This window comes from Epinephelus fuscoguttatus, linkage group LG20, assembly GCF_011397635.1.
Source record: "Epinephelus fuscoguttatus linkage group LG20, E.fuscoguttatus.final_Chr_v1".
Classification (NCBI taxonomy): Eukaryota; Metazoa; Chordata; class Actinopteri; order Perciformes; family Serranidae; genus Epinephelus; species Epinephelus fuscoguttatus.
The window spans coordinates 37,050,057-37,064,658 of NC_064771.1; the positions used below are offsets into that span (position 1 = coordinate 37,050,057).

General features: G+C 39.0%; 2 protein-coding genes across 4 annotated transcripts in view; both read left to right on the plus strand.

Annotated features, from left to right (window-relative positions):
* LOC125880641 (neoverrucotoxin subunit alpha-like) overlaps positions 1-14,602 on the plus strand; it is a 65,837-nt gene that overhangs the window by 20,410 nt on the left and 30,825 nt on the right. Inside the window, exon 1 of one of the 3 annotated variants that reach the window (XM_049563288.1) lies at positions 12,665-12,674. The exons of the other annotated variants lie outside the window; for them this stretch is intronic. The gene's annotated coding sequence lies outside the window, so the exon portion shown is untranslated. Of the gene's footprint in view, positions 1-12,664; positions 12,675-14,602 lie in introns of those variants that run through there. 3 annotated transcript variants of the gene reach the window in all.
* LOC125880644 (stonustoxin subunit beta-like) overlaps positions 5,715-14,602 on the plus strand; it is a 242,658-nt gene continuing 233,770 nt past the window's right edge. Inside the window, exons 1-6 of the mRNA XM_049563299.1 lie at positions 5,715-5,724; positions 5,834-6,131; positions 6,345-6,471; positions 6,640-6,716; positions 6,850-7,030; positions 7,328-7,657. The gene's annotated coding sequence lies outside the window, so the exon portion shown is untranslated. The remainder of the gene's footprint in view (positions 5,725-5,833; positions 6,132-6,344; positions 6,472-6,639; positions 6,717-6,849; positions 7,031-7,327; positions 7,658-14,602) is intronic.

Below are 14,602 nucleotides of genomic sequence, written 5' to 3' on the forward strand. Positions count from 1 at the left end.
GCTGTGGATTAAAAACAAGGGAAGTTAGATTAAAGGTATAATATGTAGTTTTTCCACATAAAAATGTCTAAAAACGACTAAACCAATATTATATATTTTGTTTAGTTGTGTACTTTGATTATCAGAAATGTTTCCAACAATTTTTCAAACCCAGATAAATATGAAATATTAATAAAAGTTACGGACCGTGTCATTAGGTCACATGTCAATGGCAACGTAACTCCAGTTACCATAGCCATTAAATGAAGGAGAAGAAGAAGAAGAAGAAGACCGGATGAGATGTCAGAGAATGAACGTTACTGTTGCTAGGCTAAGCTAACTCGTCATGGATCATGATTATGCATTGACGGTTGCTGCACCTTCTGACACCGAAGCTGTCCCAGTAAACAAGCCGGTAAAACGGAAACGTACAGATCAACCAAGCGATCCCAGAAGAATTTGGGATAAGAAGAGAGCTAAATCAACGATGGATATTGGTGTGGCCTTTCCGAGACGGAGAGAGCTTCGTGAAAATCTAGGACTACAATTTGACGCCGCCCTCGTGTGTGTTCTACTAGACAGGTAAGCAAACATCTGGCTGATGTTATTGAAATATTAATCATTTCCACCAGTGTATTGCAAGCACTGCTGCTGGCCGGGGCACCAGCGCTCCGGCCAGCAGCAGATCTGTATCTGTTATATGACTACAACTCCCATGATCCCATGCTACTTTGTGACATCATTCAACTCCGTCTTCTGTTATTGTTTTGGTTTGAGACCCCTAGCGGCAGAAAATTACATATTGCACTTTTAATTGTGTTTATGGGTTTAATTCTGAGCCTTCTCTTTCAGATGGATGTGCTGACATTGCAGATGGACTGCAAAAAACGACCCTGGCTCTTGTAGCGATGCAGGTAAACAAAATAAACTCCCTAGAGAGGAATTAATATAAAAATAAAAAATAATTATCTATCTATCTATCTATCTATCTATCTATCTAACTAACTCTAAATCAATCTGCTCAAATGTTTAAGTTCAAATAACTCATGTTTGTCTTAGTATGCCATTTTGAGGAAATGAGATTCCCATGATCCTTTGCTAAAGAAAATCATAACATACTAGAGTGAAAAGAACGCATCAGAATTCTTTAATGTTGAAATAATAATTGATATCTGGATGTTGCAATAGGTGCATAATTAATAGAATTATTAACTTCAGTGAGTGCATAATGAAGAGGTTATGAATGTCATTAAAAGCTCATAATGCATCTTTGCAGCTACTGGATCTAAAGTGGGCACAGTGTCTTGTTAAGTGCATGTTAATAGTTCATTAACCTTTATTTATTTATTTAATATTTTATTTGCTTTTTGATGCTCAGGGGGTAAAGAATTCACAATAGTAGATCAACAGTCAGATCCGTTATAAAGAAAACCGATAACAACAACACAAAATAACATTTAACATTTTGAGATGATGAAAAAAGTTCATGTCATACAACTGTGCTTGTATCCTGGAGTAGATGTTAGATCCTTGACATAAACATACATATAATTGTAATACAGACCCCCCACACACACACATACTTCTCATATATAAGTACCAATATGCCAGCAGGCGTCATAAATAATGTTTTTTAGTCGGGGCAGGTGATATTGTTGTGCATTTGCACGTTAATTTGATTCCAGGTTTTGTAGGAGGAAGTGTATATAGAATTGGATGCTTGCTCTAAACTTAGAAGTGTTTCAATGGTTTGTATCCAGGATTTTACATTAATATTATCAGTAGTCTTCCAGTTAGTAGCAATAACTCGTTTTGCACTCATAAGGCCAACCGACACAATTTTTTTCTTAAAATGTGGCCAGTTTTTGTCATCCATATAGTTCAAAATGCATAGTTTGGGATCTAACGGGATGTTATCCTTGATGACTGTTGACAGATTCAACATGAGTTTTTTCCAAAATATTTTCAATTTAGGGCATTGCCATATCATATGAAAAAATAAACCTTTTTCTTTATTACAGTGCCAGCACATTTCATTATTATATGAATTCATAAGTTTAAGTTTTCTTGAAGTATAATATGTCCTGTTAATGAACTCATAATTTATTGTTTTATTTTGTGCTGAGTTCAATATTTTATGTAATTTCTGTCAAATGATGCCCATGTTTCAGGATCTATTTTTTCATCTAGATCTTTCTCCCAGGTTTTCTCTAGGGAGATGTTGATAGTATTTTTCAGACCATTTATGATCTTATAAATTTTGCTACCTATGTGACTTTTCTTTTTCATTATTGTTATTAATTTATTTTCACAGTCAGTTGTTTCAGGAAGTTGTATACGTTCCCCAAGAAATTTTGTAAGTTGTGATCTGATTTGCAGATATAACCAAAAATCTTTACTTGTCAGATCAAACTTAAATTTCAATTGCTCAAAGGACATCATTTTACCATTGGAAAACAGATCTATCAATGGGGAAATCTCCCTTCTTTCCCATTCCTTATTTTCTAATGATTTACCTTGCACTGTAAAAAGACTACTATACCACAATGGATTATTACGTGAGTTATGTCCGTCAAAATCTAATGAGTTATGCAAATATTTTGCAATTTCACAAGAAAATCTAATGACAGGATTGTTGATATCATTTAGATGTTTCGGGTTGAACCACATTGATTTAAGAGATATTTTGGATTTGTTTGTGGACATAATTCTTATTTCTATGTCTTCCCAAGTTGTTAATTCTATATTATAATTATATGCCCATTTTAAAGGATATCTTGAATTTATAGCAAAGTAATATTTTTCCAGATTTGGAAGACCCAGTCCACCTTTATCTTGGTCAAGAAATAATTTGAAAGTACTAATGCTTGCTCTCCTTCCATTCCAGATGAAGGAAGAAAACAATGAATTCATTCTTTTAACATAGGTTTTGTCAAAGGGGAGTGGGAAGGCACTAATAATGTAGATTAATCGTGGGAGGACATTCATTTTTAAAGGATCCATCACCTGAAAATCCATTTTTTCCAGGTTATTGCATGTGTACCTCAATCCTCTCCTTCACTGACAATAGCTGACATGTTTTCCGGGCAAAGAAGTTCATTCTTTCCTCCTCCCCCATGAATTCACCAGGAGGGGAAAAAAACGAGATTTCGGATTGGGCTTCTTATTGACGTAAATAAGAAGCCGAGGAGGGGCTAGCCTCACCTCACCAGGCACTAGTTAAACCACTCCCAGTATTTTCCGGAGAGAAGGAAGCGAATCCGCCATTTGTATTTTTACAGTGGCAGTGGTTGGCTGCCAAAACCCAGATAAAAATATTTTCATCATTCCATCTGGTGATGCTAATGTGAGGAACAGTTGGATTCATTTTATTTTCAACGGCAATGTTCCTGTTGCTCCAGCGTCCCACCTGTTTGTCTGCGCTAAACACTTCTCCTCGGACTCTTTTTCAAACTTGGGACAGTATAATGCTGGATTAGCAAAGACCCTTCGGCTAGAAAGGGGAGTTGTTCTAAACATACGGGACCCGACCACGGCACAGCATACGGTGAGTGTTGCTACTTTGTGGAAATATACTGTCTGTACATGAAGCTAACGTTAGCCTTGGAACAAACGGCTCCCCCTTTTCCGGTTGCACCTACGGATCTAAATAGGTTTACGTCTCCATAAACGTTCAAATAAAACATGTAATGTACTCACCTCATAGCTACCGGTGTTAGGAAACTGGCCCAGATGTTGGAAATTTTCTCCTCAATTCATATGGGTTTCAGTGTGCAATACACCTCCGCTAGTAGCAGAGTAACTACTTGAACAATAACGAATATACAAACACCCGGACACCCCCCGGCAATTTTCCTAACATCTGTGGCTATGAGGTGAGTACATTACATGTTTGATTTGAACGTTTATGGAGACGTAAATCTATAAAGACCCGTAGGTGCAACCAGAAAAAGGGGGGCTGTTTTCAAGGCTATACATGAAGCTAACGTTATTTAGCATAGCATCATCTGTCATGTAAGTTAGCTTTGTAGCCGGTAACGTTACTGTGAACGCCACATAACTTTCATCACATGTGAGCACAAGAGGCTGTGTTAGACTTTGGTATTGTTTGTCATTTTGATTGTCAGGTTTTATAAACGGGGTTTGGTTACACCATCTTCGGAGTCAACGCGCTGTAAGTTATTACGTGAGTTAGCTGGGCTAATCGTTAGCTGTTAGCCCCGTTAGCGGTGTCTGTAATAACTCAATAAACGGTCCGTGAATTTTTTTTTTTCCAGCGGATGTCTTGGTTACAACATGTTTGAGCTAACTGGAGTAGTTTCATGTCGTATCTGACAACGGGAGGCTTTTAACGGATGACGTCCTGATGTCAGCTTTGCTGCTGCATCAGCCACTGATGCGTTCTAGACATCGTGATTTCCCAAAACTGAATAAATACCACACATAGCAACACAAAACTGCTTTGCTAGCTCAATCATGTTGTAACCAAGATATCTGCTGGAAAAAATATTTTTTTCACGGACCGTTTATTGAGTTATTACAGACACAGCTAATAGCTAATGGTTAGCCAAGCTAATCTACGATAACCATGTTATTAATTACAAAAATAAATAGTAATGTTTGTTCAATCATTGTGTTTATAGACTTTACAAACATCAGATTAGTCTAAACAGTGATATAGTGATGTAAAAATGTGAGACATATAAATATAGATATAGATATAGATATAAATATAGCTCTATATACATATATAGAGCTAAATTCTGCTGGTTTTCTACCTGGAAGTATTTGTAAACAACAAGGCGATTCCCTCTATATTGTAGTATTTTTATGCAGTTCAAACGCTATGTTACTCTGGATTATGTTCTCAGGTAACTTTTATAGATATAACGTAGCAGTTAACATTTGTATTCCTTGCTGTCAGGCCACTACATCTACCGGAATTGAGCGACCCAAAATGGTTGATGTTGGCTGTCAGACTGAACCACAGACAACAAGAACGTATGGCACACAGCTTTCAAGGCACAATCTTCAGCTGCAGCCACATTTCAGGAGTGAAGGTTTGTGGTCTAACATCTGATTACATAGCGACCTATAACTGTTTCCCATAGTTTTGTGTCCCAGGTCTTGGAATACTGCATGAGGTGAGGTGAGGAAATGTGAGGTTCAAAAACAAGGAGTGGGGAGAAGGGGGGCTTTAGGGGAAAGTTAAAAGCAGGGAGAGGGGTAGTTTTACTGTGTGTGTGTGTGTGTGTGTGTGTGTGTGTGTGTTGGCAAGAGTCTGAGTAGGGTAGATGGGATTCAGGTGATATCAGCCGAACTGCTGATGTCTCTTTGTATCAACTTTATAGCTTCATTGTGCTGCATGTGTTCTAAATTATCATAACTGTTTGCTAACTATTTTAAATATTGGATTATAAGGTCTGGAATTTTTAAAAAAAAAATAGCTGTCAGTTTGTATAAATAGACTAATGACAAATAGAAGTTCAAAAATCGATCAATTTTATTGTTTTGCTAATATTGCTCTCTGTAGTCTAAAAATCTAATTCTGTCCACACAAGGTAGCCAGACATTTATGACTTCCACACCAAACACCACACCCATCAAGCCACAGATGAAGAAAGCTCGTCTTGAGTTGGTGGAGGAGGAAGAGGAGAGGGACAGCCCTGGGGAGGGGAGCTCATCTTTTGTGGCTCTAGATCCAGATGACCATTCTTATAACCCAGAAGACTCTGCTAATGTGGTGTTGGATTCAATGGATATCTCTTGAGTTATTCAGTATTCACTCCACACGTGTATTTCATTGTTACATCACTGTTTCTCTAATCTGTTTTAATTTCTTATGTTAACACAGTGAAGGATCCAGTCCCACGCAGCACAGTCCCATCAGCCACTTGGAGATGCACAAGTTGATTGTGTATGAAAGCTGCCTCATGGAGCTTTTTGAAAAATGCCCAGACTGCAAGAGGGCATGTAAGCTAAAGAAATACACCTGGGGGACCTGCATTTCCATTATCCAGCAATGCCCACATTGCCAGTACTACAGACAATGGAGGAGTCAGCCTTTGATAGGATTCTCCACCCCGGCTGGCAATCTACAACTGTCGGCTGCAGTGTACTTCAGTGGGGCATCTTATTGAAAAATGTTTAAGGTATTTTAAATATAATTGTTTACCAGGCGTCTTTATTGCTCTCTCACCAGCATATGTTGCTTTGCAGGTGTTAAATTTACACCCTGTTACCTGCATACCGTAAGAATTTAGCAAATAAAAAGTATATAACTAAAAGGAAAAATAAGACAAAAATTATATATTTGTCAAGTATGAGAGCTAATATTGTTTTTGTTTTTTTTAATTTTTAAAAAGATTTTCTGGGCAATGTGGTTGGAGGTGCATGGATACAAGTCCTTCAGACAACACTGTAACCAGTACATTGAGCCTGCCGTGGTCCACCAATGGAAGAGGCAGCAGCGTGCCATGTTTGATCGGCTGAGTAAGGAACCGGGTACCATCCTGGGTGGAGATATGAGGGCAGACTCGCCAGGAAATTGGCATTTTACAGCTTTGCAGTGTGATATTATGTGCCTACAAAAATGACTTTTCATCACAAAAAGATTCAGTTTAATATTGTTGAAAATTTCATATCTCTTAATATTAACAGGGCACTGTGCTAAATATGGCAGCTACACATTGATGGACTTGCAGACCAACAGTATCATTGACATTCAGCTCATGCAGGTTAGTGACAATGTCATTTGATTCAGTTCAAGTTATCATAACATTACTTTATATATATATAGATGACAAAGATAATGTCATAAATGTTGCCATGCCTTTACCCTCTTTTCTTCCCTCTTGTCTTCAAAATCAGAGCAATGAGGTGCCAAGTTCCAATCACATGGAATTGGAAGGACTGGACAGAAGCCTGAAACACATCACGGAAAACGGTGTGACCATGGATTGTATCGTGACTGACCGTCACAACCAGGTTGCAAAGTATCTGAGGGAGAAGCACTTTACCCATTAATATGATGTTTGGCATTTTGAGAAAGGTATGTATTATTGTTATTATGCGCAAACAACACTGTCACATACAGAAGGTGTCATCATTATATCATGCATTCAGTGGCGTTCATGCAACATACATCATATTGCTCACTGCCACAGGCAATCAAAAGGGTAGGGCTATCTTTATTCAAAATTAAGTGGTCACCTTCAAGCACTTCAAGTAGTTTTCGAGGGATGTAATGAATGTGTAAAATCAGTAGTTGAATAGTTTGGAGTATTTTGGATGTGTCAACACATGTTTAAAGGTCACCTAACTTGTTACTAACATTTTTTGTTGTTAGGACTGACCAAGAAACTGCGGGCAGCCTCCAAACGAAATTGGTGTGAAAAGCTGGCAACATGGCTGCCGATGATACGCAATCAAGTTTATGGATTGTGGCTTCATCCACCACCGGCGCAGAGAGGTTGGCCAAGTTCAATTCCGTGCTGAACCACATACAGGACAAGCACGCACATGAAGACCCCCTCTACCCCCGTTGTGCGTGTATTGGCCGCCGGGGTCCGGGAATTCCTGTCTGATGCGCAAGACCACACAAGCTGGTATTACCACTCGGATTCTTCGGCCCAAGTATCCCCAGCACCAACTAATAAATTAAAATAATAATAAAAAGGTATTTAACCGATACATTTTGATATGTACAGTATCATTACATCAGGTATTTAGAGTTTGAATATTTGGAGACAAATATGTAGTGGAGAAGCTTACTTTTCATAACCTCTTTCCATTAATTCTCCATGATCTGCCGATAAATATTCATGGCATTCTGGAGAGCAAAGGGGTTCAAACAGACGGGCTCAAATCCTGGATGGTCTATCATACAAGTGGGGTACATTCTTCTTGTGACCTGAGTAATGAAAAGAGGTAAAATGTCAATTATTGGAAAGTTTGAGAGGATGGAACTAGCAAATCAATAAATCTACATAGGAATTACACTTACCGACGGGGTCTCCATGCAGCAGATGTTTTCCACCTCTGTAGGCATTGTGGCACAATGATGACATGAGCACTTTTAGGGAGGAGAGGGTAAAAATGAGATATGACGAACACTACTTTCTTTATAGTAAAAAAAAATATTGCTAACGTTAACTTTAGGAGTACAACTAACAAATATACAAATACAGTCAATCAGTCAGTTATGCTGTAATAAACACTTAGTCTAGTCTTATTAATGTTAATAAGCATCTTATACTGTCTTAAAAGTGCACATTAAATCTTAATTTGTCCTTATTAAGCATTAATTAGTGCTTATTACAGTACCTTAATATAAAATGTTATCGTTTCTTGTATATTTCTTCTACTTATTCTGGACTCTTGTAGCATGGGTCAGTTATGGCTGTTTTTCAGGTTTGCTTACACTCTTGCTTCATCGGTTTGATAAAATAATAATTCAAAGAGTGTACAACATTAAAAGCCATGAAAACACCTGCATTAAATATCTGCAGTATCATATTTGATTCTCACGTTTTCTAAATGATATCATGGTACAATAAATACACCATTTATAGCTTCAGTCCAGCAAATAAAATAACTGTAAATAAATACAATTTTAATCTGAACATAACTTTCTCAAATTTGGCAAGATGAGGAGCTCAGTGAGTGTGTGTCGCAACAATGAGGCAGCCATGAGATTCCTACTTCCTGCACTGTGCTGATGGTCCAGTAGAGGGCGGGGTTGGTCAGGTAATTATTAGTGTTGTTGATGACGTCTCAGAAACTCATGTTATCAAATACAAATGAAGCTCAGCTGAAGTTCATTCAGGATGCTTCTCTCCCTCTCAGCTGAAGTCAGTTTAACAGGCTTTATTGGTAGGACATTAATATGTGTTGCCCAAACACAAAAACAATTCAAATGCAGTGAATGAAAAGTGATAACACATGTAACATTAGTCAACACAGCAAAATAGCTCAATACATTGGTGAGCAAAATACAAAACTATATGTACAGTATGTACGTTTATGAGTATACGCATCTCATATGTGTTTACCTATAAACATGTTTTATGTTTGTGTGTGAAAACAAACAAACAAATATGATGTAGAGGAGTAAATCAAAAAAGAATACTGTGAGCTGTAAGAAGGAGATGAACTGCTGCTCTTGTGTGTGTGTGTGTGTGTGTGTGTGTGTGTGTGTGTGTGTGTGATCAAGGTGGAAAGACTTGTTTGTTTCAGCAGTTCTTCAGAAACTGTTAAAATGCTGGAAACCATTCAAGTGTTTGTTCTACAGACATGGCGTGATCATAGGAACGCCTTCATAATTACAGCAGGTGTGTCTTCAATTCTGTGGATAAACTTCTGCTTTAAACGGTCACCACTGCATCTGTAAGATCAGAGAAGGTGAACATGTCCAAGTCTCTGGGCAGGTCCCTGGCTTATCCGTTACTGAGAAATTATAAAACACTGGAAACAATTCAAGTTTTTGCTCCCAGCAGATGATCATGGGAACTTGGTCTGCAACGGTGTTTGAGTGGGTGGAACATGTCAGGTGGAACCAAAGGTTTCTCAGCAGAACAATGCACTGGAACAACATAATCAAAGATGGTTTGAATGTTTTGGCTGATCCAAGTGGATTTGTCAACATTTCTGTGGAAACATTTATGATGTGTTGAAACAGTAAAGGCCAAAACACACCGGCAGCAGCTCGACGTGCGTCGACGTGCTTCCCAGCCTAGCGGACTGGAGTGTGCAATAGAAATCCGATTGACGCCCCGCAGCGCGACGCTTTTGTGTGTGTTGAAACAGTAACACTGCGCCTGTAAGGTCAGAGGAGGTGAACACTGTGGGTTTCATCAGGTGGATATTTTGTCCCTGTATGAAGAAATCACACTTTAAACAGCACATAATGTCACATCACTCCCATCCTTTCATTTCTGTCATGGTTTATTTATTTGTTGAATTCATTCTTCATTCAACAAGAGAATGGGAAAGTTGAGGAATGGTCTAAAAACACCTGTTTGGAGCATTCAACAGGTAAACAGGTGAATTGGTAACAGATTAAAGTATCATGATTGGGTATTAAGGAGCATCCTGGAAACACTCAGTACCTGACCCAAAGTGGTGTGACCAGTCCATCATGGACATCGTGTGCTCCGGGACCATCCAGCCAGCATCTGTGATGGAGTGTAGGTGCATCATGGGTATCTTCACATCTGTGAAGGCTCCATGAATGCTGAAAGTGACATACAGGTTTTGGGGCAACATATGCTGCCATCCAGACGACGTCTTTTTCAGGGATGTCCCTGCTTATTCCAGCGAGCCAGTGAGACACATTGTGCACGTGTTCCAACAGCGTGGCTTCGTAGTGACAGAGTGCAGGTACCAGACTGACCTGCCTGCAGTCCACACCTGTCTCCCACTGAACATGAGTGAAACATGATGAAGCGCAAAATACGACAACATCAACCCCGGACTGTTGAGACACTGAAGGCGTAGCTCAAGTCAAAAGTCAAGTCAAAGATTTTATTCACCTTTTGTGCACAAACCAGACAGTCTAAGCACATAGGAATTCTTGTGCAGGGCTTCCCAAGTCAAGTTCAGAATATAAAAACGAGAGAGCAAGAGAGAGAGAGAGAGAGAGAGAGAGAGAAGCATAATATAGCATAATAGTTATAAAAATATACAAATTTAAAAATTGGGATTAAGACAAATTGCACATTATACATTACAGTATACTTAGCAGCAAGAATTCACAGTGTAACCATACACACATGGGTAGCATCATTATTGCACATAGTAAGTGGGGGTGGTGAGGGTTATTGCACATTATTTTTTTAGTATATGGATTTGGGTTCAGATGTACTTTGTTTTTGCCATCACTCTCACTGCAGGAACAGAAAAAAATGTACTTTCAAAACTTGGCACTTGACTCGCGTCAACATGCCAGCTCACCTTTTTCCAACTGTAAATTAACTGCACAGTAAGCTGTCAGTAAAGCATATCAAGCATATGCGTTGTGTTCTATCTTGCTATATTTGTATTTATTTCCTGGGATGAAAGGAGAGCGAGCACAGAGCTGGAAAAAGGTGAGCTTGCATGTTGAGGAGCCGTAATGCCGGACGAACACAATTGCCAGGGAGAAGACCTTCAACATTTTAATGACTTCAACATTGTCAGCGTGTTTACACCAAAACACAAGTGAGTCACATCTAGGGTGGGTGAAATCTGTCTGCCGACGGCAAGCGGAATCATGAAGCCATAAACGAGCGTCCAGTAATGTAAAGCTGGTGAGGTGAGCGACAGCTGAGACGGTCTTCAGACGCCAACAGTATCCATGACAACATACTGTCACCTGGACCTTTGTTCTGAAGTGAACGCACAGATGCACCCTGTAGTTGTATAGGCTACCCGCTGAAAATATAAAGGAACAATGTAGATTGACTGTTTGTTTGTAATTTTGAAATAAAATCACATCTGATTTATTACTTGCTGCAGAATGCTTCCTCCATCTTCCCTCTGATTTTTCAGTTTTATTGTCATACTGTACCCTGTAATAATAGAGTAAGTACCCTGTAATTAAAAATACCTACTGTATAAGTTCTCTGTAAATTCCCCCCAAACATCCATATTATTGATCAGCAGGTCGCACATACCCTGTTATAATAGAATAGATACCCAGTAGTTAAAAAAAAAACCTATAACATAAATTCTCTGTAAATTCATGAATTGTTAGCCCCTTACTCCATAACTTAACATCTTGTTCCCCTGTACCTACATATATGTATTGCACGCACTACACAGGTACACCGTTAGTACAACAGGTTACACCCTAACTACCCGATCGTTACGGTGTAAATTGCGGGCCGTAATCTGAAGCGTTACCTTCCTTTTTTAATATTTTGTAAAAAAACAAGTAAATTTATTATCTTCGCATCTCAACCTTTACCATAACACAGTTCAACCATTTGGTTGAGTGTGGCTTTAAACAATGAAAAATCATACTTTTGATTGTTTTTAAATGTCTAACAGGATGTGATAAGTGATAACATTTTATATCCAAAAGGTCAAAGGTCAGCTTGACTGTGACATCATTATGTTTTAACGTCATATCTCAGGAGCAGAAGGGGAGACATTTGGTCAGATACTGAATTGGTGACTCTAATCTTGAAACTGTGCTGATCGTATAGATCTTCTGTGTTGCAGGTTGAAGCGTCCGTGTTTTCACAGACACGGACCTGTTTGTACCCAGTGGTTCAGTAGTTCAGGCTGTAGACAGCAAGTTTGTTGAAGGATGTATTTTCTTTTCCTTTGTATGTAAGGAATTATAACACACATGGATTATGCGGATTCACATTTTTATTTTAATGAATGTTGTGTTGTTTTGGGATGCCTGGGTTGCAGTCTCAGGATAGTTAAATATGTGTCCCATAAAGTCTGTCAGACGCGAGTTAAGGAAGCACTCTGCCTGTTGCCTGTCTCATTATCTCCCTGTTCTACTGGCCTCAGGTCAGGGCCCCTTCACACTGACAAATGGTTGTTGTCAGGCGTGTTGAGACGTGTCATGGGAGGAGTCAATAGAAGAGAGTATCTGACAGTATATCACCTTTCAACATCACAGATCATTGGACTGGAAGCTCCAGCTGCAAGTCAACAAGACTCTCACACTACTCAGCTGATTTGCACAACTTGACCAGGTGAGGACAAACTGGGGGGCAGAGACAGAGGGAGACAAAGACAGATGTGTATTTAGACTTTCACTGAACTGTGGTGCAGTGGTTAGCATTGTCACCTCACAGCAAGAGGGTTCCTCATTCGAACCCGGGGTGGGGGAGCCCTTTTGTGCGGCAAATAGTCCAGAAAGGGCGGGGAAAGTACACTGAATTCAGAGGTTGTAAGTAGTTTTAAACAGTGTGTTGTGAGGGTTTTCTTGAAGGTGCAGTGAGGAGGAGTCTCTGATGTGTTTAGGGAGTGAGTTCCAGAAGGTGGGAGCAGCAATGGAAAAGGAATTATGTAAAAAGTATTTGATGTGTTGGTCAAAGGCAGTGTTGGGAATGTTACTTTAAAAAAGTAATTAGTTATAGTTACTACTTACTTTCAGTGTTGCCAAGTCTGCTTATTATAAGCGGCTTTGGGCTTGTTTTTCTGTAAAGTCGCTTACAAATATTGGTAGTTGCGGGTCGCGTTTTTTTTGGGCTTATCTCTAAAACGTAGCTGCTTATTTTGGCTTGTTCCCAGCTCCATAATAAGTTGTCAAGCAGATATTTTTGATATGTTATTTAAACGTAGGATAGTTTGTCTTGCCTGTTCCCTCTGTCCCCCCCTTTCCCCATACACACAGGAGACAGCAGAGTTTTTTCCCCACCCGCATCCTGCTTCTAATTGGCTCTGAACCTGATGGCAAGGAGTACCAGCCAATCAGAGGCAGAGCAGGGTAATGTTTTTTTTTTTCTGGTTAGGAAAACGTCAGTCCTGTAACTAAAAGAAAAAAGTTAGATGAGTGCGTTAAAAGCAATAATAAATAAAGAATTGGTGAATTCAGGATGATATTTATTTGTGTGTGCAAATTTTAATTATCAGAGGTCTACTGTGTATATAATGTCCTTGGTACATCAGTCTATATTCGATATCCCATCTGTTTTCTAATGTTAAATAATGTTAAAAGGTGGTTAACTCCCTCTTGTGGTCATTGTCCTGAAGCTCAGGGGGAAGACTGCGCACAGTTTACTAATCTGTCCACATGGATGTAAATTGACAATCTGTACCCACAGTTTAAAATCCGTCCCCACGGACTGTAAAACCGTGCACATAGTTTATTTAATTTTCTCTCACTGGAACCTAGGGGGACTCCGTAGAAAAAGTGGCTTGTTTTGGGCTTGTTTTCACAGGCCTGGTTGCTTATTTGTCTCACGAGATCTGGCAACACTGCTTACTTTCCCCAAAAAGTAACTGAGTTACTAACTGAGTTACTGCAATATAAAAGTAACTCATTACCTGGAAAAGTAACTATAGTGTTTCTTTTTTATAAAATGCTCAAATATGTCAAATTGCTTGGACACCCCCCCTTAATAGAACTGTATGTAATGAAACTCAACATTGAATATGTTAAAGGAATGAAGTTGAATCTTTTAATCCTCTCTCTTTCTACAAATCTTTATTGTATTCTTTCCATATTTTGCCCAACTTGTTAGCGAAATAGTTAAAGAACTAATTAGAGGTCGACCGATATGGCCTTTAGGCAGATTATGCCAATACCGATATTGAGAGAGCAGGGTGGCCGATGGCCGATATAAGGCCGATATCACTTTCTTCTCCCCCATCTGATAAAATACTGTATTTTGTCATTATGGGTCTCCTGTCCCTCGCCTCAAGCCGAGACTTCACCTGCTCTCTGCCTCCTGAATTGTGCTTTTGGATCTAGGACTGAATATGATAACAAATGACACAATACTGTTTAACCTAAATGTTAACATTTATTGAATGTTCTTGTAATTGACTAAATTAAAAAACACTTAGGGCCGAATTCACAAAAGGATTGCGTGGCTTTTGCGGCTGCTAAACTGGTAAAAATGGAGCAAACAGATACGGTCTAATTCACAAAGCACGCGCAGAGGGTGAAATGCTC